Source organism: Macrotis lagotis, chromosome 3, assembly GCF_037893015.1.
Source record: "Macrotis lagotis isolate mMagLag1 chromosome 3, bilby.v1.9.chrom.fasta, whole genome shotgun sequence".
NCBI lineage: Eukaryota > Metazoa > Chordata > Mammalia > Peramelemorphia > Peramelidae > Macrotis > Macrotis lagotis.
The window spans coordinates 193,289,952-193,311,069 of NC_133660.1; the positions used below are offsets into that span (position 1 = coordinate 193,289,952).

The following is a 21,118-nucleotide window of genomic DNA, read 5'->3' on the forward strand; positions in this document are numbered from 1 at the left end:
ATTTTTAATCCATTACTCCTGGTCCTGACCTCTGGCTAAGCACAGCAAACTTAGTACTTCAAGTGACATTCATTCTATCTTTTTGATTTAATGAATTATCATTTTTTTGTCTTGCTTTGTTTTCCCCCCTCCCAATTTGTGAAAAATCATACCGTTTTGGGGGTTTTGTTTTCCAGTCCTTCACAACTAGCTATTTATTATTCCTTGCTTTTCCTACTTATAATGTGGTCAAAGAAATTTCTTTTCTACATCAAATGACCTCATTTCATAATTGTTATAAATTTGGCAGTAGCGATTGACATTTAAAATTATCAAAGTGCATTTCTTGAAACAACTTTGAAGTACACAATATAAATGTTAACTTTATTTTACTAATGGGAATTTAGGTTAAGGAACTTGGGTACTCTTATACAACCTAGGATTCAAATACTAATTTCCTAATTCCAAGCCCATAAAGGTCTCTACATATAGCCACCATGCTTCTTAAGAACTCAGGTTAGGTGCTCACTTTGGCAGCACATATACTAAAATTGGAATGATACAAAGAAGATTAGCATAGACCTTTCACAAGAATGACATGCAAATTTGTGAAGCCTTCCATAATTTTGGGGCAGCTAGGTGGCACAGTGGATAGAGCACCAGCCCTGGAGTCAAGAGTACCTGAGTTCAAATCCAGACTCAGACACTTAATAAAGACCTAACTGTGTGGCCTCAGGCAAGCTACTTAACCCCATTGCCTTGCAAAAAACAAAACAAAAAGCTAATACACAACAGTGGAAAGAAGCAAAAGTATATGTATATATCAGAATAGTTTTTAATTAGAATAAACATTTTTATTCTTTTTTTTCCACTTCCTGAGCTTAGGCTCTGGTACCTTCTTATCTGACAGTTCCCATGGTCTTCTTGGAGAATGAAGGACAAACAACATCAACATCTTACAGCTAACTCCCTAAAAGATTTCTCTACTTAGACTCTTTCCCCTCTCATCCTATACATTTCTAATCTAGAAATACCTTAAATGGCTTTCTATCACCAACTGAAAAAAAGATTAGACTTTTTAGTCTGACATTGAAAGCCCTATACAATGCAACTTCAATTTTCCTTCCCATCTCATATCACTCCCTTGTCACATACACTAAATGCCAACCAAATTGAATTACAAATTGACAGTTGGAAGAGACACAAGAAGACATCTAGTTTAACTCATCTTAGTCAAGTGGTTATCCAGTTTTGCTTGAAGACCTGTAGAGGGAGAGAACCTACAACCTTGTGAGGCAATACATTCCACTTGTAGATAAATGTTACAAAGTTTTTCCTTGATGGAAACCTAAAATTACCTCTTTGCAAGCTTTTATCCATTACTCCTGGTCCTGACCTCTGTGGCTAAGCAAAGCAAACTTAGTACTTCAAGTGACATTTCCCTTGGCCTCCTCACCAAGTTTTTTCTTCTTTAGTTTTCATTGAGAAAGGGAAGAAAGATAGTAGCTATCTAGTTGTCTTAGTATTTGAAGAGCTGTCATAGTAAAAGGATAAGAGTTGCTCTACTTGACTCCAGAGGTCAGAACTATATATTCCATAGGTATCTTAAAGTTAACAAGTCCAAAACAACTTGTCATCCTTCCCCCCAGAAAACCTTACCTCCTCTGAATTTCCCCATTCCTATTGAGGGTACTACAGTGCACATGTTATCTTTGGCTCCTGGCTCACACCCACCTCACATTTCCATTCTGTCATTAAATCATTTTTATGTTTGCAATCATTCTTGTCTCTCCACTCACATATGCAACTACCACCCTTCTATATCCTTACTCCTTGGAATATTGCAGTAGCCTCATGTTGGTCTCCCACCAGGAGTCTCTCCTCATTCCAGGCCATCCTCATTCATTTACCAAAGTATTCTTCCTAGCCTCTATGGCCTCTAGGATCAAATATAAAATCACCCATTTGGTTTTTCAAGTGCTTTCTAATCTAGTATTCCTTTCTAAAACTCTAGTATTCCCTTCCTTTCTAGTCTTCTTTCACTTTCTTCCCCTCCATATACTGTATAATCCATCCTTCTTGTTATTCTTTACACATGCCATTCTTACTCGATTCCATACTTTTTCATTGGCTGTTGTTCCTCCACGCCTAAGTTACTGTCTAGCTTCAAATTTATCTCCAACTTCCCAGCTTCCTTCAAGACTCATCTCAGCAACAACCTTCTGCATGAGGCCTTTCCTGGGATTCCACATTTCTAATGCCTTCCTTCTGAGATTGCCTTCAATTTACCCCTGTATAATCTTGTTTATAAGTTAATTGTATGTTGTCTGCTCCATCAGAATATGAGTATCCTGAAGACAAGTCTTTTATATCTCTAGTATCTATCAGAATGTTTTATACATGGTGCTTAATAAACCCCTGTTGACCAAATGGCTAAATGCTTTCAAATAAATAATCCAGTCTTTGTGTCTCATTGCACTATTTGCATTATAAGTATTCACCTAAGAATGATCATATCAACCTATGTTGTTGATTTTTAAAAAATGAAGTGATTAGTTTTTTCTCCATAAACTTTCTTGTTTTTTCCCCCTTAATATACTACCAGTTTTATAGTATAGTAGTATTAAAAGAGACTTTAGAAATAATATGATCCAACCCATAGATGAGAAAGTAACAGAAGAGAGATTAAAATGAAGAGGTATCTAAAAGAGGATCAGGTTTTCCTTAACTACTTCTGGGAGAGTCAGTAAAGTCAGAAGAGTGCCTACTGGATGAGATTTAGCCTTGAATGAATTAAAAGATCAGGGTTAAGTAACTTGCCTAAGGTCACACAGTAAGTGTCAGAGACTGGATTTGAGCTGCCATCCTCCTGATTCCCAGGCCAGTGCTCTATCCACTTCACCATCTAGCTGATGGCCACTGAGCATTGAACAGGTGGCTCTGGAGGAGATAGACTGGTGACTTAGCATAGTGCCCCCTCACTCAGATCCAAACTCATCTGCTTTTCATGGCATCACTTCCCTGATGTCTTGGTCTTCTAAAAGAATGAAGGGGGACAGACTTTTTTTTTATTATTATATATGTAATATCAATACATTTAACCAATGTTAATTAAAAAATCTTTGGAGGACCAAAAAAAAAAAGTGATTTAATTCCTCAAATTATCCATCAAGGATCTGGGACTTCTTAAGGTACTTAAAATTTTGATTATAGACAATTAGTTTAGAGACTAAAGGAAATAAGGAATATCATCAAATGGAATTAAGCTGTCAGTCTCAATCAGAAAAAAATGTGCCTCTCCTTTTAAAATTTTATTTAATTTTTTCCAGAATTGTATGAGTAATGGGAATTTATTTAGATTCAGAATAGAGTTCTCTAATACCTATTATGTACCAAGCACTGTCAAGGCACAGATGTTGAATTTGTTTAGCCTTAAGATTCGTGGGACCATATTGGGTGGTAGGAGGAGTTGTGGAAAGGTTAAAGTCCTCAGAATAAATGCAGTTAATGCCAGTGACCATTTGGTGGAGAAAGTATTTACAATTGTAGCAATTTTCCATTACTTTGGCTAATTTAGAAAATTAGAAGAAAATAAAGCCCTATCCTGATTCAGTTCAGTTCAACAAACATTCATTTAAGTATTCAGTGTAGTGTACTGTGCTAGGAACTGGGAGAGTCATTTTATAGCCCACTCAAAACCAAGACTATGCAATATTATCATTTCAATAAATGATTTTTAAAAAACCTAATTCATAAAACTGAAGGCACAGAATATTCTGCAATGTAGAGAATACTTAAAAAATGATTTCTTTAAGTTTACATTTTTGTAGTATGTAGTCCAACATTCGACATTTTGGTTACTTTTGATTTTTAATTCAAAGCTTTCTGTACCATTCATCCCCATACCCTTTGAACCTAATGCCTTGAGCATAACAGAAACAACAAATATTTGTTGAAGTTATTGAAATTTAAGAATTAGGTTGACCTGTATTGCCATTAATCTTAGGCATTAATGATTTTTATCAGTTTACTTTCAGAGAACACAGTAGTTAGATAATTCTCTGTGCTGTTTTAAGCATCTGTATATAGAGGAGAAATTTTTGTTCTAATCTATATTGTGATTTTACTCTTAATTATTAAAACTGACTAAAGGGCATGTCATATGAAAAACTGATAGTATTAATACATGTTCCGCCTGTCAGCACAACTACTTTAAGAAAAATGGAAGATTTTAGCTTTCTACTAGTTTCAAAATGTAAATCACTTAATGGTCACTGAGTGTCTTCTATGTGGAAGGCACTGTTTTAGGCATCAGAATGACTTTTTAATTACTAATTTGTAATATATACAGTAGCTACAGTTTTAGGCAGTTACATATCTGTTACTATGATTAGCACTCTTTACAAAGCTGACCAAATCATTTTTAGGTGTTGTATGAGTATCCTGAAGACAAAAAGAAATTTCTTAAGTTCTTAAATATAAACCTGAAATCTAAGTCCTTTGGAAAGATTTTCACATTTATGCATGCTTCATCATTTTTTTATTCAAGCTTTCCAAACACTTTGGCCCAAATACTTCCCTCAGAACTGCTGTTGACTTCAGGGAGAGTTATAAACTATCATCAGAGGAAAGAACTTGGCTTTTTTCTCTAATTCTCAAGTTCTTCAGAACTATTCTTATGAAATGTAAACCTGATTTTCATCATATAGATTTACCTAAAGTACATAATATTTTCCTTTACCAACAAGTAGTAAACATTTATTTTTAACTAGCATAGTTATATTTATACTTCATAGTACTTTCCAAGTTTCCAAAATAGACAGTAAAGTATAGACTCTCAGAAAAGGAAAAATACTTTTTGAAAAGCAAATAAAACTTCCTGTAAGATAACTTCTGAAATACAGTATGTAACAGGGTAAATTGCTTTGACAATATATTTGTTACGGATAAGTTGTATATAAAAGTTATAGGAAGCCTCATTATTTTAAAGAATCTTGTGGTTATGATTTCTAAAGTGAACAAGTCTCCTAAAAGCAAATACCCCACAATTTAATCAGATTTGTAAATTCATATTTTTAGCATAAAATAATTCTTAAACTTTTATTTTTGATCAGTAATTAAAAATTCAAAACAAATGGTTCATCATTAGCATAATTTATCTTCTTAAATTACACTCTTAAAAAAGATTGTAAATATAAAGAGAAACTCTACCACTTCAAGGTATTTGCCTCAAGATCAAATTTATCTTAAAAACTTTAAGATATAAAACGAGGGAATGAGTTTATCATATGACACTTCTTCAGCTTATTTTCCTTCATTAATTTCACTACAAGTGATAAAGGTATTATAGAAATTAAAACTGGAACAATTCAGTAATTTTTCAGACATGTCACCAGAAACTTCATAATAATTAGTCATTTTCTCCAAACTATAATTTAAAATCACATTACTTTAAAATATCCATCAGTAGATTCAAATAAAAAGTAGTTGGTTGAGGGGAGAAAATAAAATAATTATATACTTTTTATATTTCACTAAAAGGTTGGTGGAAGAAGTGGCATGAAAAATAAATCTTTAGCTAGTAGCTCTAATTTAATATTTTATGTACCAGTAATAACTCCTTTCCCGAAAATCACCATGGGTTAAGAACACCTATTTCAACCAGCCCCTACAGGGGCAGGGAATATTGAAGCTTAATGATTGTGAAGACAGATTCATTGTCTATCTAGAGAAGACAATGAATCTTAGAACATATCTGTATTACCTAAGAGGTTAGTAAGGCTTAGGTAGAAGAGCAGCAAAAGAAAAGTGATTATTTTGGAGAAACTGCTGATTTAGAAGTGAGGGAGGAACTTTCTTTAAGGAAGAAAGAAAGAAGCTCCTTCTTTTCCAGTTTTGTTCTGCTGGGACCAGGAATTCTTCCTAGTTCTAGTGATAACTCCCTCAAAATGTGGCTAGAGTTTCAAATTAACCTAGATATTTGTATATTCTTGTATTCTTAACTAAATAATACTATTTAGTTATTTTCATTTTTGAGAATTTGCTATTCCAAACATCCTTCAAGTTAACACTTGATAATTATCTATATCATGATTTTACTCTTTTAATTATTAAGACTGACTAAAGGGTATTTCATATGAGAGCCTGAAAGTATTACTAAGTGTACCATCTTTCAGTTACAAGTACCCTAGGAAAAATGGAAGTGGCTGTTTCTAGTTTATAAGTGAGAAGTCTCCCTAGTAATTGGCATGATCTCAGAAATACTTTCTTTTTCAGAGTTTGAAGTTATGAAATTCCAGAATAGAAGTTAAAAAGATCCATACTAACTTTGGTATCTGAGGAATTCAGAATCCTGGTCTAGACAAATTATCAGTTTCATTCAGTAGTGATGCTGCTTCTAATAATATAAAAAATTCAGCACCATCTTCCTTCTTTCAGTTCCATTTAAAGTTTATATATCAGTCATGGACTTGATGTTCCTGTCTCATATCATAAACTATCAACCATTTCAAAGTTCCATAGTCATCTCAACCCAAGATGTACAAAATTGAATTCATCTTACCCACCCACCCGAAATCTACCCTTCTTCCAAAATTGCCTATGTCAGAGTGTTAAGGTTCACAACCTCAGTATTATCCTCCATTCCTCATTCTCAATCACCTCAGTTGACACATATTTCTACCTTCCCAACAGCTTTACCATCGATTTCCCTTTTCCCGACTCACACAGCCCTAAGTGAAAAGGCCTACAGGGATAAGATCTAAAGTATGGACTATACCCTGGACTAATGTCAATAACCTGATTGATGTCCTGCCTCAAATCATCTCACTCCAGGCTTTCCCCCCAAAACTGCCAGAATGATTTTCCTAAAGCTTGGATCTGAGCATGCCACTTCTTCCTTCTCAATAAACTTCAATGGCTCCATAGTACTCCTAGGAGCAAATAGAAACTCTTCTGTTAGTCATTTAAAGCTTTTTACAACCTGGTCCCTTCCTACCTTTTCCAATCTTTTTCCATTTTACTCCTCTCCACCCAGTCCAACCATGTTGGCCCGTATACTATTCCTTCTACCATCCTTTTCTTATACTTTTCGCCATTCACTTCTTAGAATTCCTGGTTTCCTTCAATACCATCTCAAGCTCCATCTTCTTTAAGAGCCTTTCCCAATTCATTCAGCTGCTAATAGAAGCTCTTGAGCAAGAGCTGTTTTTCATTTTTTCTATATACCCCTAGTTCTTAGAACAGTGCCTGGTTCATGTAGGTACTTAATAAATGCTTGTGAATTGATTGATTTCCATTTATTTTTTTCTATTCATTCTAGAATTTCTTTCCATTCTATTGTACTATTCACTCAACTTTAAGTCAACCCATATACAATATGTCAAACAACTTGCCAAAATTTACTTTTCCCTGTATTTGCTAAAATCAAATTTTCAAGTAATAAATCTAAGGCTGATTATCTTGTAATCTAAAATTTATATTTTGAATAAATTACTAAAAGATTGTGTGAATGGATGAGAAATAGTGACTCAAAATTTTGGTCAGAGCCTCCCTGTGGCAAAGCTTAAGCAGGCCAAGTGAAATGGTAGTAGGATGTAGGAGTGGAATTCCATTAGTCATTAATAAAACATTTGAGTGAAGGCTTTGTGTTTTACATGTGTGCCTTTTGGAAAGGGGTAGAAATTTCCAAATTGGGTTCTACATAAGTCAATCACCACATAATGTTTCACTTCAATTTGTCTGTTAAATCACATAGTAGCTTTGATGTAAATTAACCCTTGATAGTCAGTATGCATAAATAATCCTCTATTAGTAATGGCAGAAAGGACTAAATTCATTTTAGAATTCCTGAAAAGCAACTTAGTTGTAAAAAATATATTGTGAAGGCAAATAATTTAACTTTTTCTAAGAATAAATAGAATATTTTAAAAAATGAAAATTCAAGGAGGCAGAGCAATCTCCTTAGAGTCCGTTATTTATTGGGGGGGGGAGTACTAAACACCAAGAACAGCTTCATGGATGAAGAATAGTTGTTAATGTTCAAATGGTTGTAAAATTCATGGCAAATCATTTTAATGAAGAAAATTTTCAAAACTCTTGTTTATATTTACCATGTTCACAAATTTAATGGAGATTATATAACTGACCAGAATAAAAACCAAGAGCTATGATGTAAGAGGTCCATTAAACAATTCAAAAGATTAATATAATTGTGAAATCCTTTTTATTAATCTATGACAAGTTCCCTCTTTGCCTTTCAGTCTCCCAATAAGAGTTTCTTAACTCAATGCTTCTTCAAGGCATTTTTTTCCTTCATTGGGGGAGTAAGGATCAAAAGTATAAGTCATTAATAAAAATGTTAAATGGTTTAGGACCAAGGATAGATCCCTGGGACACTCCCTAGGGATTATCCTACAAATAGATGTCAATTCAGTAATAACTAACTGTTCTTTTGTTTGCAGTCACTCAATCAGTCTTGAATCTACAACTGTTGAATAGACATTTCTTTGTTATGTCTACAGGGATAGCATGAGAAATTCTGTTAAATTATTTACTTAAATCTAATAAATACATCATATTTGATGAACTTTGGGGAAAAGTTTAAGTGCAGAGCTGTTTGGGGGTAGAAATTTAAGTGGCAGCATTGGATTTAAAATCCAGGTTTCCTGATTTCAAGTCTCGTGCTACCACCCCCTTCATTATATAACTAATTGGTATTTAAATGGATATAGATATTTAGCTTGTTGAGTTTAAAATATCAAAATCTGGAAATGAAGCCAGAGGGGATTCCCCTTACCATAGGGAGAACCACTCAGAAAACTACAAATTCCCCATTAATGAAAGGGATCACTTCTGTCTCATTCAAAGGCTCAACTCTAATTATTCTGATTTTGGCACAATGGGTGTCACTTCAAGAATTTTTCTGATTCCAGTGAGCATTAAATGAGGTTTACTATTGATTGGTTTCTTTGTCAAATTGGAGAACTTTAGACTACCTAAAGAACTGCTCCTCATAAGACTATCAGAAAATTTTGGTGTTTTTTATATACATACATATATATGTATATATATATATATATATTTGCTTAGATATGTGTGTGTATATATACAAATACACACATGCATACATATATGTATATGTATATATGTGTGTTTGTATGTGTGTGTGTGTTCACACACTTATTAGCAGTGTGATTGCAGAGAAATCACTTAAATTCTATGTGTCTCAGGCAATTCTTTAGGGTTTATCCAAATTGTAGGTAGATAAATTGTACATGACTTGCTTCTGGATCATGCTGCCAAAATTGCAGATCCTTTATGTATTCTCATAGTCCCATTTTAAAATATGAACTGATGCAGAGTAAAGCAAGGAAAGCCAAGAAAATAGCATGCAATTGTTCTAACAGTGTAAAAGGGAAAACAACAAAAGAAAAATTAACATTATATAATTATTATAACTTAGCTAAACTCCAGAGAAGAATTAGAGAAAATGAACCTTCCTTTTTTTCTTAATAGAGGTAGGGACTATGAATATTGAATACTGTAAGATGGGTTAATTTTGGTTTTTTCCCTACTCTTCAAAAAATCATGATTACAGGGATGACTCACTAGTTAAGGATAGGGAGAAGAATATATCAAAAAATAAAGGTGATATAAAAATAAAAGATATCAGAAAAGAATAAAAAAATTTTTGAAGAAAATATAATCTTTAACTACATTTTAATATACAAAATTCCATACCCTACATATAAAGCAGAATAGGAAAATCAACAAATTTCTACTAGCTGTCCAACATAGAATCTAAATATGCTATCATTGTGAACAATAGATAAAAAAAATTCCACAGGATATAATTTAAGTAAATAAGTAAGTAATGAAATTAATTTGCTGTTATGGAATGTTGAAGATTGGGCATGTTTTCTTACAACAGCAAAAAGTCAGCAAAGTTCCTTGTGATATGTATGCCTCTGGGTAGAGCTAGTATTTTTAATGTAGGCAACAGGTCATAGTGGATGGAGATGGATTTTGAATTGTCAAAATCTAGACTCTGGCTATTTGAACCATGGTTAAACCACCTCACCTCTTAGCATAAAAGCCAACCATCTAAGATTAAAACTTCAGAGGAGTTCTTACAATGAAGAAATTATAGATTTAGACCCCCCCCCCCCAAACAACAACTAAAACACCAAAAAAGATACAATTTTTAGAATAAGATAAATAGTGGGATCATACAGAGGTTCTTTTAATAAAATAGTTGTATAGTGATTTATGTTACTAAAGTTGTTATTTTGGAGTCTAGATCTATGATTTCTTCATTGTAGGGAACCCTTCTTAAGTTTTAATCTTAGAAGGCTGATTTTTATACTAAAAGGTGAGGTGGCTTAACCATGTTCTAAATAATTAGTATATATATCAGAGGTAGAACTAGAATCCAGGTCTTGCTGATTCCCAATCATTCTCCATCCTCTATTACATGCTGCCTACATTAAAAATATCAGCTTTACCCAAAGGCATGCAAGTCACTTGGCTTTCTGCCTTGTCAGAAAATATGGCCAACCTTTAACATTCCATAGCAGAATGTTAATTTGTCATGTTTCCTATCTAACTCCCCAAATTTGTGATTTTCTTTATAAAAAAAAGAATAGGTGAACAACGGGTACTTGTTAGATTTCCCTCGTCTATAAAATGAGGGGATCAGATGAGATATCCTCTGAGATCTCTTCCAGCTCTAAATCTATGGTCTATCTTATCATCCTAGCATTCAATCAGTAATTGAATGAGGTCCAGCTCCCTTTCTACTTTCTTCTCTCTCTTTTCTCTCCCTTCTTCTGTCCTTCCCTTCCTCCATCTTTTCCTTCCTGCCTCCCTTCCTCCTTTCTTTTCTCCTTCTTTCTCTCTTGGTCTTTCTCTGTCTCTCATATTCTTTCATTCCACTTCTCTGGAAATAATTGGAGCAGTATTACTGGAGTTTCATGGTAGAGAAATCTTGAATTAACAATATAGAAGGTGTTCTGAAATGACAGTTAAAGGTTTTACTTGCTTGGTCTGTATATACAGCTGTTGGTGCAAAGCAGGGGGAAATATTAGGCCTGGCTGATGATTCAAAACAAAAAGATATGGCCCATGTTATTAGTTCCAGATCACCAGAGTCCCTGTATTACCATCTGCTGGGGGTCAGAGCAGTTGTCCAGGTCCGCGTCAGTTCTATACAAACTCAATGCCTTCCCTAAGGCTGCATCCTGCTGTACATATTTGAAGAGACAAGAAAGCTAACATGTTTTCTTTGACACAATCAGCACAATAGTCTGTCATATCTCAAAGAAAAGAACATAACCATCTTTTGAGTTGCAAAAGATGAACTAGAGATCTCACCTTGGTAAAGTCTGATACTAAACTAACTATTGTCACTCTGTTGAAAAATATGGAGCTATAATGAAGGATCTCTGATAAAATAGACTAAAATCATTTCCCATACCTAAAAATAGCCTAAGCAAAATTAACAAAATATATTTTATCTTGTTCTGTACATTGTGTTTATGAAGTTAATCTTTGTGTGATCTTGTTTTTCTGCTTCATTGTGCTTACCTTTTCCATTTTGCTTAATTTCTCCCTCATTTAGGATTTTATTCTCTGATATTTAAATGATTGGATTTTTTTAGGTTTTTTGTAAGGCAAATGGGGTTAAGTGGCTTGCCCAAAGCCACACAGCTAGGTAATTATTAAGTGTCTCAGACCGGATTTGAAACCAGGTACTCCTGACTCCAGGGCCGGTGCTTTATCCACTACGCCACCTAGCCACCCCCTAAATGATTGGATTTTAAAAAACCTTTTAAATATACAAAAAGACAAATCTTGCTGTAAATATGATCTGTTTAACCTAAATATGTCTCTCAGAAATATTTTCATTAAAATGGAAATCTTTTCATTAAAAGATATCAACAAATTCATTTAATATTTCATTCATAGATATGTATTAATGCTGCATGCTTTAGATTAAGTGTGTGGATCAAAATGAATTTTTAAACTTGTGGATCAATGTCATCTTTAAAACAAACCATAAAACCCAAATAAATTGGAGGCCTAGTCATTTTATATTATTCAAGCCTTGGAACTTCTGTTTGTACTAAATAATTTAGTTACATGGATTAAATACAATTTTGTCTACTAGCCTGGGAACTAACCATCATTTAAAATGATAATTCTAGGGGCAGCTAGGTGGCATGGTGGATAGAGCACCTGCAGTCAGGAGTACCTGACCTCAGACACTTAATAATTACCTAGCTGTGTGGCCTTGGGCAAGTCACTTAACCCCATTGTCTTGCAAAAAAAAAAAACCAAAACCTAAAAATAAGTAAAATAAAATAAAATGATAATTCTGTGTAGAAATGCATTTCAAGTTCCTGCCTTGTGCCAATTTAGTAACATAAATTTTAGATTGTCTAGACTGGGTTAAATTGCAATAGAACTAATTAAATTAATTAAATTCAACATATGTATAAGAGATTGTCCTAGGTACTAGAGATCCAAAGCCATGCATACTAAGAACATCTAGCCTGGAGCCCTTATTCAGTATTAAAATTCAGTTCAACACACATTTAAGTGGTTAAAATATATTGTATTAAGATACATGCCCTTATGCATATATCAGAGTGGTATGAGGGATAATACAGAATTATAAAATTGTAGAATTGAAAGGAACCTCAGAGACCATCTAGTCTAACCAGTAACTAAATAGTTATGCAAGTCTTATTTTAATAACCTCTAATGATAAGGAATCTACTAGATTCCAAAGAAGGCTATTTTGTTTCTGTATTGCTCAATTTGAAAGATTTCCTTATGGCAATTTCAAACCTGTCCCCTGTGTTTCCACCTAATGTGGCTTCCTTTGGAAGCCAAGCAAAATAAGTCTAAAATACATCTTCTATAATACAGTCCTTCAAATATATGAAGTTAGCTAACAGGTCCTCTCTAAAATCTTTTCTTCTCTAGTCCATGCATCCCAAATTACTCCATATCTATCCTGATATGCCAGTGTCTATATACACTCTTCCTAAAATGCTTTTCCTAAAATGTGTCACAGAGGACCAAATCCAGTCTAGATGTTTTCTGATCGGGGCAAAAGTACTTCAGGACAATCATCCCTCTAGTCCTAGACACTATACTTTTCAATGCTCTCAAAAATTACATAGCTTTTTGGACTGCTATTTCATGTTGCTTTTTCATGTTGACTCCTTTGGAGTTCATATTCCCAAATCTATCCAGGCCTTCTCTCTCTTATCCTGAAGATATTTAATCAGGAAAGGGGGAAAAAACCAAACAATTATGGTAAAAGACAACGTGTAATAAATATCATAGTGAAATTATAAGCACAGATGAACAATATAGGGGGATATCATTACAGATTAGAGGGATGAGGAAGGGCTTTATGGATGAAGCAGCATTTGAGACCGGCCTTGGAATCCTAGCAAGGCCCTTTGACATCATCTAATGATATCCTCCCTCATTTTATAGATGAGGAAATTGAAACCCAGAGAATTTAAGGGACCTACTCAGGGTCATACAGCTGGCAGATCTTAGTTTAGAACTCAGGCTGGTGACTTCAAGTTCAGTGCTCTTTGGATAGACAAGGTTTTGAGAGGAGGAAATATGAGGCAGTTTTAAAGGCCTGAAGAAAAAGGGTGAGCTAAAGCCCCAAGTAGGGAAGCCAAAAGAATATGTGTGACTAAGAAAACTCAGTTAACAGGGATGTGACAATGAATAAGAAAGTTTGCAATGCTGGTCCTTCCTGCTGGAATGCCTCTTAGAGATTTTTCCTAATTGTCTCCTGTTTTCCCCCTATGAACTGCTAAAGCCTTGACCTCTAACATTATCTTCTCTCTATTTTGTATAAATTTTGTACAAAGGCGGCATAAATTTTGTGCATACTTTTGAACTTAAGATCTCACTCATTAGAATGGAGGCTTCTTGAAGGCAGATGCTATTTTAGTTTGGTCTTTTAGCACAGTATTTGGCACAAAATAAGCACTTAAATGCTTGTTGGTTGATTAATCATAGTGGTAGCAGTGGGATCAGAAAGGAAGGGAAGGATTTTGAGAGAAATGGCAACATTACCCCATGTCTAAATAGATTTTAAAATTCAATTCTTACCACTTTAAAGTAAAAAAATTACTCAGGGTAGAGCAAAATACATTAAAAATGTCATGGTCATGCTACAGATTTTGCTGCAAAATAACAATAACAACAACAACCAAAACATGATTGTTATCACCTCAAAAAATGGATCTGTTTTCTGACAAGCCCTAGTTTAGAGAACTTTGAGCTTCCTGAGAATCACCCCCTGGCAGATTGTACTCTTCATTTGAAAAGTCCAAGATGAAAATTTAAAACATATGATGAAGGGTAAGGAAATAGAAAATCAGTAGAGTTCAGGAGGAGAAAAAGGCAGAAATACTGAAGAGATATAGACCTGAAAAACTAAGTCAAGGAAGCCTGAGCAAGAAAAAGGCAGACATTTTATTTTTTTAGGTAAGTAATAACTTAAAGGAATGTTGAGAAAGTAACTGTAAAACTGACATGGATGCTTAAGAAATCAATTGAAGGGAGCAGGATGGAAATCATAGGGAGAAATAATTTATAAAACACAAATAGCAAGGATTTAATCCTCCCTGTGGGAAAGAAGGCTTATTATCAGTTCTTCTTGTATGTAGGAATAACCTAGACCTACAAGACAACTTCCTGCCTCCTGCTAAGAGTCTCTATCTCTTCCCAGTGCCAGGAGAACAGGTCCAGTCATCTCTGCTACTGGGACAGAATACTTGCTCTTGTGTTTTATAGCTGATCCTCCGTACAGCTCTGACTTTCTCTACTCCTTGTCCCTGCTATTTAGAATGCCTGCAGAAGTTCTAGAAACACCAATTCAGGTATGCAGTTCATAAAGGCAGCAGATGGCCAAATGGAGTTAGCCAGTCAACAAGCGTTTATTGTATATCTATTATACGATAGGCATTGTGCCAGATTCTGGGGTTAAAAAGAAAAGCAAAAAATATAACTCCCTGCCCTTGTGCCTTCAGGAAACTCAGGTTCAATTGGGCAGACAGACAACATGAAAACAATTATGTACAAATAAGATATATTCAATATGAATTGTAGGTATTTTAGAGGGAATGAATTTATGGGGCAGCTAGGTGGTACAGTGGATAGAACACCGACCCTGGAGTCAGGAGGACCTGAGTTCCAATTTGGCCTCAGACACTTAATAATTACCTAGCTGTATGACCTTGGGAAAGCCACTTAACCTCATTGCCTTGCAAAAACCTAAAAAAAAAAAGATGGAATTTGAGTTGTATCATGAAGTCAGAAATAAAGAGGATGGATCTTCCAGGCATGGGATTAGCCATTGAAAAGACATGGCATCAGGAGATGGGAGTATCATGGACTAGATACCAGGAGCTCTCAGATTAGTCAATTCTGATACATAGATGGATACCATAAATCCACCATACATTTTAAAAGCACATAAGAGGTATAAGACATTGTGTTAGACCCTGCGAATACAAGGACAGATTATAAATCTTTGCCCTCAAGTTTGCTATTGCCCAGATACTACATTCCTTCTATTGGCCTGGAATGTTCTCCTTTCTCCCCTGGAATTCCCTAGGTCTTTTTTAAGCTTAGGTCCTGGACCACTTCTGATTTTTCCAATTTTAGTACCTTCTCCTTGAAAGCACTCTGGGCTTATTTTGTATTTATTTTTAATTTACTTGGCTGTGAACATGCTTCCTTCCTCTGATCCAAGGTAGGTGTATGCTTCTTGAAGGCAAGAACTATCTCACTTGCTTCTAGTAGATTGCAGTGCATCTGCACACAGTAGGTATTTTTATAAACAAGTATTAAAACAGCTATTGGCACAGCAGATAAAGCATTGAATGTGAATGCACAAAGTCCTGAGTTCAAATGTGACTTTGGACACTAACTGGGCAGGTTACTCGACTTTACTGCCTCAGTTTCCTCAACTATAATAATAGCACCTATTTTTTAGAATTGTGAGGATCAAATGAGATCCTATTTATAAAAGCTCTTAGCATGCCAGGGAGATTGTATCCACTATATAACTGCTTATTCCCTTCCCCTCCTCTGGCCCATTATTTGATTGATTGTATCCTACCAGAAATGAACTTTATGAACTTACAGCCAAGTTGCTGCCCCCTTTGTTGGACTCTCAAAATTTCCCATTAATTATGAATGTATAGCCTTTTTAAAGTAGATAGGAAAAAAAACTGTTTCAAACTTTAGTTTCACCATATTCAGAGCTGGAAGGGCTTTTTAAGAGACAATTTAGCGGGGTGTCTAGGTGGCCGCAGTGGATAGAGTACTGGCCCTGGAGTCAGGAGTAACTGAGTTCAAAGCCGCCCTCAGACACTTACTAATTACCTAGCTGTGTGGCCTTGGGCAAGCCACTTAACCCCATTGCCTTGCAAAAAAAAAAAAAAAGAGATACCATTTTAGCTCAACCCCTTCGTTTTACATAAGAGAATAGAGAAAACTGAGGCTGAGAGGGAAAATAATTTGTCCAAGGACACATAAGTAATAAAAGTCTCAGTCTGTCCCAACCCCAAAACAGAACGTTTAAATGACTTGTAGTCAATATAGTATGCCATCTAGGAAAAGAAATAGCTTCAGACAGAAGATTATGGATTGAGGAGATAATGATTATATTATATTATATTGCTACAGAGAAGGAAACAGAAAATAGTTGTTTATTGTTAGACAACCTCCCTCTGGGGAAAAAAAAAAGAGGGACTAAATCTTACCTTAAACTTCATCACCATTTAGTAATGGAGTCTCTTTTCTTAAATGTAAGGAATGTTCAGCATATTATTACTTAACTTCTATGTATATATTTTTGACACCCTGATACAACTAAGATTCATCTCTCCTGTCACTTGACCTGGCCACTCTCCTGGTAAATGATTTTAGGTATTTCATCTCACAATTTTAGCAAAGGTATTAATTATCAAGATAATTTAATGTGCAAAAAAGATAGCATAATATGGCATGCTAAGAGGAAAAATGAATAAACATATTTGCCTATGTTAACCCTCTAGATTATCAGTAGTCTAGTTGGCTGAACCAATGTGGATCATAATTTGGACTGATATGTATTGCTACATCATTTCAGGGAAGCCATTTTCACCCTAACATTCCTTGTATTCCTCCTATGCATGTTTTTCCCACTTAACTAAGCAAGACCATTTTGCATCCATAGCCCATAAAATAGTCCCCATTTGTAACCTTGGTCTTTTTTGTCTTCATTTCAGTCTGTCATATTTAAGTTCTTAGCATGATATTTTAAAATGAATACTTTCTTGCCAGTTATTTTCATTTTAAAAATAGTCAAACCCTTTTTTTTATTTAATTGCTTTTCTGGGTAGGGAAATAATATGATAATTAAGTGGGTTGAATATAGAGCTACAAATGCCTTTGTTATTTTCATAGAGTGACCTCACTTGATGTTTGACCTTAGACAAATCACTTAATCTCCGTTTGTTTCAGTTATATTTATACCTGCTTTCCCACATCACTCCAAACAGGACTGTAAGTAGAACCTTAGAAGTATGAATCTGTAGGGGACCTCTGGGATTATTGAAATTTGAAATACAGCACAAAAATCAGGGTTGTTTTTGCTACTGGCAGATATACATAGTAAGGTAGAATGTAGGCTAGGAGAGTGGAAGACAATGACCTTGCCTCCTTTGCTTGGCTGGCAAATTCAGAGGGGATTTGGGTGGTAAAATGGACTTCATAGCCTCAGCCTATAGTTTCCAGGAAGTTTCTTTGTCAGAGTCAACTGGAATGGGTTTGGGGATAAAGGATCTCCATAAAAAATTAAATGGTAATTTTTAACCCATCACCAGTTAACAAAAATATTTATTTGACCAAAACTGAAGGATATTTAACAAGAATAGGTATTGAGTCTCTCTTGAATTGATTCTTTTGAGTGAAACTCCTTTACTTGAGTTGCTTATCTTGATTCATCAGCCAAGTATCAGGGTGCCCCTGAAACTATGTCTATTCTGAACTGGGGTGATCAGGGAGTGATGTCAACAAACTGAAACTTTGGTCCATTAAAGCAACCCAGATTTGAGATTAGTCTTACTACTTTTTAAGGAAAAACTAAGGTAGTTTGTATGGAGACAGGGACTTGCATATGGTGTGTCCCCATACCTCTGTAGCTTTGTTCATTTCTTTGTCTGAAACACCTTGCATGATTTAAGGTTTGATTATTTTCCCAAGAGGATTCAACATTCAAAACATTCAACAGAAAAAATTGACTACAAATTTAATTAGTTTTATCTGAATTTAAAAAATGGTAACAGTGAGACTAAGGGGAAGTAATGAAGACATAGTGCTCATCTATATTATAGGATTGGATTAGGGACCAGACCTGTGATTTCATCAGTAGAGAGAATTCCTAATGATAAACTTCCTGTTTGGTTGAAGGTGAGCAATCTTCACTGCAACTTTTAGTCTTAAAGAGTTACCTAAAACACTCTGAGGTTAAATGACTTGCCCAGAATAATGCATACAGTTTGTGTCAAAGACAGAACTTGGAACCAAGTCTTCAGGGCTCCATATTCACTGTTCTATCCATTATATTTTGCTGCCCCTACTTGTATATATATACTACCTGAATTTTTTTTCAGGAAGGCAAACTTTTGATTTTTATCCTAGTCCTAAGAATTCTAATGATGTCCAGCCAGGGATAGTCAGAACCAAATTGGTCTGCTGCATAGTTGAAATAGCATGCTGACTTCACCTAATGATTTCAGGGACTCCAGAATTATACTCTTGCATGAAAAAATTACTTCTCAATTTGTTCACTGATTTTCCAAATTCTGCTTATAGGAAATAAGCCTGTGTTAAACTAGATGTGAATGGCATAGAGAGGAAATTTAATTATTAGGGATGAGGCTTAAAATGAAAGTGCACTTTGGAAAAGTAAATGCATTGACTTAAACTGATTCCTTCTAATATATATATATATATATATATATATATATATATATATATATATATATAATTACACATCCTTCCTTCAGAGCAATTTATAATAGGTGGGGTGGGGGCAGGGAGCATAAATACAATGAGTTTCTGAACTAAAGGAAAGAAACTGAGGAGGAAAATCACAAAACAAGTTTCAAAAACCAAAGGCTAAAGATGCTAAACACAAACTTGACCTACAGCATAATTCTGCAAAGGGCAGTGACCTGAATATGGCTGCTGGTAAGATAAGAGATGATAGATAGTTAAATAATTACATCTTTATACTTAATCTCTTCCAAGGAGAGGAAGGGTATTAATTATCAAGCAATAATATGGATGAAGTTTTAAAACAGAATGATTTTCTTGTTCCTCCTTCATTTTCCTAAATTTCAAAAATTGTTCTGGAAATTTGTGGTGCTTTGGTTCTTGGATTCCTGACAGACTATCAAAAGCTGGAAAGGTCTTCACACTTAATGACTGCCAGGCTCAGCTTAGAGAGGACTGTGGGCTCTGAATCAGCTCACAATCATGGAGATTGTCAGTTTTCTTTTTAAAGGGAAGTTTGGAAAAAGTCACTTGTAGTTTATAAAGTGGGAACTACTGTGGTGTACTTACAATTAAAACCTTAAGCTATGGGGATGGTGAGGCAACAGTTTCTTTCAATGTTAATTCAGGAAGTTTTACTCAAGAAAAAGTGGGGGGCATGGGGAGACTTGGGGAGTTGTTCAAGAGTTGCCAAATCAGGAAATTTGAAGAACTGCCCAGGAGTTTACAAAGATCCTGAAGCAATGAGAAGAGGGGAAGTTGGGGAGAGAGAGAGAGAGAGAGAGAGAGAGAGAGAGAGAGAGAGAGAGAGAGACAGAGAGACAGAGAGACAGAGAAAGAGAGAGACAGAGAGACAGAGGAAAGAGAGAGAGAGAGAGATCCCCAAACACTGACATTTGACTTTAATTCAACAAAAACAAGTAATTCTATTTCCAAATATAGTCTCTTCATTTAATGGTTCTTTTATCATGTTTGCTTAGAGAAATTTTTAAGTATTATTTCCATGACTCTTCACTTCAAGAAATCTAGAATGTTATTTCCACCACACTTAGGAACAAGAAATCAAAACTTTAAATGTGATCTTCAGAGAAAGAAAAAACTAAGATACAAACTAGGATTCCAGTGGTTGTCATGTAAACATTCACCTCAGTGTGGAAACTCTTGCTCTGACTACTTGCATCAAGTTCCCTTTTCACACCACAGATCTACCCACAGGTTTCTGGGTTATATATGGTTTTCAACAATGAATAGTTTATAGAGATAAAATAAAGAGTCCTCCTCCCTCCCCCCACAAAATGCCTTTACAACCAACCATTAAGTCTGTGACATCAAAAATAATCAGTATATCATAAGGTCACAGACAAGGGACACTTTTTCAGTAGGTGTTCAGGAACAAAAGAATGAATCAGTATGAAAAAATCAAACAAAATATATTTGTTACTAAAATCTGTAGTGAGTTTTTTTTTTTTAAAAAAAAAGGTTAAGTGTTAAAATGTTCTTTTGCTTATGTCTCTTAGTTTCATATGAGACTGGAAGTCAAATTTCTGAAAAATAAGGAAGATTGTATGTATTGCTACTGACCCACCTAATTCCTAAACTTAATCATGAGAGAAATTGCTCTGACATCCAAGGGTAAATGGTAAATGCTGTTCCTTAGCATATGCAATCCTAGGATCTAAAAGGAGTCTTGTCACCAGCATCAGACAAGACAGGGAGCAGGAGGCATGCAATTCTTTTACTATTAATTCAAGGTAATGTCAACAATCACTTTTCACATAGTCTTCATGACTCAATTATATTTCCTCTGCATCCAAGAAAACTAACTAGTCTTGTCTAGTAGTTTAGCTGCTTAGTTTTACAAATAGAATTGATGCCTAATATCCATTAGATGTCTTGTTGGTATACAACTGTTTGCATGTTGTCTCCCTAATTAAGACTATAAGCTCTTTGAGAGCAGGGATTATTCTTTTTTTGTTTTTTACCCTTTGTGCTTAGCACAATATCTGGCACCCAACAGCTTTAATAATTCTTGCTAATTTGAATTGATTTT

The 21,118-nt window shown here is 34.8% G+C and overlaps 1 protein-coding gene and 1 non-coding gene across 5 annotated transcripts in view; one reads left to right on the forward strand and one right to left on the reverse strand.

The window, feature by feature from the left end:
- The window catches only part of RBPJ (recombination signal binding protein for immunoglobulin kappa J region), a 220,490-nt gene that overhangs the window by 124,649 nt on the left and 74,723 nt on the right, over nucleotides 1-21,118 (reverse strand). The gene's annotated exons all lie outside the window — the stretch shown is intronic.
- LOC141519837 (U6 spliceosomal RNA) lies at nucleotides 501-607 on the forward strand. The gene has a single exon (XR_012477467.1). It is a non-coding gene; the product is annotated as a U6 spliceosomal RNA (small nuclear RNA).